We start from the raw sequence: 3,310 nt of genomic DNA, 5'->3' as shown, positions 1-3,310 counted from the left end.
CTGCTCTGTGTCCTGGAACGAGCGCACGGTCCAGTCCCACGCCTACATCATCTGCCTGTTCATCTTCTGCCTGGCCCTGCCCATCATGGTCATGGTCTACTGCTACGGGCGCCTCCTCTGGGCGGTGAAACAGGTATGGAGGTGGGGGGGGGGGGTGTGCGGGTGTGTGTGCGGGTGTGTGTGCGGGGGTGTGCGGGTGTGTGTGTGTGCGGGGGTGGTGTGTGTTCGGGTGGTGTGTTTGCGTGTGTGCGGGTGTGTGTGCGGGGTGGTGTGTGTTGGGGTCTGTGTGCGGGGGTGGTGTGTGTGCAGGGGTGGTGTGTGTGCGGGGGTGTTGTGTGTGCGGGTGGTGTGTGTGCGAGGGGGGGGGGGTGCGGGGGGGGTGTGCGAGAGGTTTACCGTTTGTTAGAACGACTTGTCTTGACAGGGTAAACCTTCTTCCTGTCAGTAAGGATATCCAGGAGGAACCATACAGTGCATTGCTCAAATCTGTTTCCGTGGTTCTGCATGTATGTGTGTGTGTGTGAAGGTTTTGGTCTGGCTTAGGGTCTTGTGTCCGTCCACCTTGAGAAGCCGTTTAAATCCTTTTCACTCGGAAAGGCTGATTTAAATAGTTTACGTCGCAGAGCTAAGAGTGGCGAGCAGACCAGTGGATCACCCTGCAAATCTGTTTGCAGCGTGTAAGAATCAGCAGCTTTCACAAAGCCTAAGCCACTTACTGGCAACATACCCAAATACCAGGCATACACTCACTTTTATAATATACAATGGACAGGGTCTTCTACGAATACACACCTCTCTCTCTCTCTCTCTCTCTCTCTCTCTCTCTCTCTCTCTCTCTCTCTCTCTCTCTCTCTCTCTCTCTCTCTCTCTCTCTCTCTCTCTCTCTCTCCTCTCTCTCTCTCTCTCTCTCTCTCTCTCTCTCTCTCTCTCTCTCTCTCTCTCTCTCTCTCTCTGTGTCTCTCTCTCTCTCTCTCTCTCTCTCTCTCTCTCCCTCCCTCCCTCCCTCCCTCCCTCCCAGACTTGGCTTTATTGTGTAAAGGACCTGTTCTATCTTAAGGGGAGGGGCCAAGCCATCTAATCTTATTTTGTTTGTGGCGTCCTAGGTGTAGGCGTCCTACACCTGGACCTCCATTAGCACAGGGGCGGAGGGTACTTCAACCATGGCCACACACAAGCTACCCTGAACTTGACCTGTCCGGCATAAATGGCCCCTGCTATCAGCAACCTGCCTAGTTTCCGATCTGCCTGCCTGCCTGTCTGTCTGTCTGCTTTCTCCATCCACTTGCCTGCCTGCTTGTCTGTCTAACTGCCCTCCTTCCTGCCTGCCTGACTTCCCTCCTTCCTGCCTTAATCTACCTGTCCGTTCGTCTGTCCAGATGTCCATCTGCTGGCTATTTGCTATCACATTATTCATTAGTCAGTTCAACCAGGGAACAGAGCTCCAGGCAGAGTGGGTTGGTCCCCTCTCCCGGCCTGCCCTGGTGCTGACAGCAGAGAGGGGGAGATGGATGGAGGCGGTAGGAAGCCTGTGGCGGGGCAGGGAGGGCAGCTAGCGGAACGGAACCGATGGACTGATTATCACAGGCTCTGTGTGTGGTGGTGTGGGAGAGAGGTATAGAGAGAGAGTGTGGTGTGAGAGAGAGGGGGGGAGTGGGGGGAGGAGGGGATGATGTGATGGGACAGTGGGGAGTGGGTGAGATGAGAAAATGGGAGAGAAAATGGGAAGTACACTGTGGCTGAAAGAGGAAGCAAACAAAGGTAATTGAAAGAATAAATAGAAGGTTAGATGAAGATCAACTTAATGAATGAGTGCATACATGGGAAAGGAGGAAGGGGTGAAGAGAGGAGGTGAATAGAGCGATAAAAGATTGGATGGAAGAATATAGATAAGGACAGGAGAATATATATGAGAATATAGCGAAGAATGGCAGACAAAAATGGACTGACAGAGAAAGAGACATGACCATAGAAATAGAGGAAACTATCATTCATATTTGTCCTTCAGGGTACCTGCATCTCTGACTAACGAGATGTTATGTGTGTGACGTTCACACACACACGTCTATGTACACAAAAACCCTACAAACACACACCCTTTCAGACACACACACACACATCATCACATAGAAAAACCCTCTTACACAAACACACACCCTTTCAGACACACACACACATCATCACATAGAAAAACCCTCTTACACAAACACACACCCTTTCTCACACACACACGCATCTATTGCATTGAATACTCATTTGTATTCAGGATCAGATGGCATTAGACAAGCCCCCCATCTCTGGTGCTGGTAGTGTGAGGTTGAGAAGCCAACACTAATGTGTTGTTATGTAGTGTCCTTCAGGTCAAGGGCAGGCGATCTGAAACAACTCACCACAAGTAAATCACAATCTCCAGATATACCACATGGGAGCCCTGTCTCTGCACTGCCTCCTCTGCAAAACTCTCCTCTTCTTTCCGATCTTGTCGTTCTTCTTTTCCACCGATCGCCTAGTCAGTATTTATGCATTCTCTCTATTTAGCTTTCTCAACTTCCATCTCAAACTCTGATATCCATCCATATACGTCCTGTGCTTCCCCCCCCCCCCCACACACACACTTTAATATCTTCATGCCTTTGCTAATCTGCTCTCCTCCCCCTCCTCCCCCTCCTCCCCCTCCTCCTCCCCCTCCTCCCCCTCCTCCCCCTCCTCCTCCCCCTCCTCCCCCTCCCCCTCCTCCCCCTCCTCCCCCTCCTCCCCCTCCTGGGGGAAGGTGGGTAAGATTCGGAAGTCTGCGGCGAGGCGGAGGGAGTACCACATCCTGTTCATGGTCCTGACCACGGTGGTGTGCTACATGGTGTGCTGGATGCCCTACGGCGTGGTGGCCATGATGGCTACCTTCGGCCCCCGTGGCATCATCACCCCTGTAGCCAGCGTGGTTCCTTCCCTACTGGCCAAGAGCAGCACAGTCATCAACCCCCTGATCTACATACTCATGAACAAACAGGTGAGAAGTGGAGGGGTGTGTGTGTGTGTGTGGCCTTGTTTTACTACCCTTGTGGGGACCAGAAAACCCCACAAGGATGGTAAGCTAAGACTAAATGTATCTTGCGGGGACAAGAGTTTTATGGGTTAGAATTACTGTTAGGGTTACAATTACATTAAGAGTTGGGGTTTGGAGCAGGGATAGTTTTAAGGTTAGGAACTAGGGTTAAGCTTAGACTTGGGGTGAAGGTTGGGTTTTTGGGTGAAGGTTAGGTCTGGGGGTCAAGGTTAGGGCAAACAGTATTTTTTTTAAGAAGACACACGTAAGCTA

This window comes from Osmerus eperlanus, unplaced genomic scaffold (genome assembly GCF_963692335.1).
Source record: "Osmerus eperlanus unplaced genomic scaffold, fOsmEpe2.1 SCAFFOLD_238, whole genome shotgun sequence".
Taxonomy (NCBI): Eukaryota; Metazoa; Chordata; class Actinopteri; order Osmeriformes; family Osmeridae; genus Osmerus; species Osmerus eperlanus.
Note: the sequence above shows the minus strand (reverse complement) of the source record.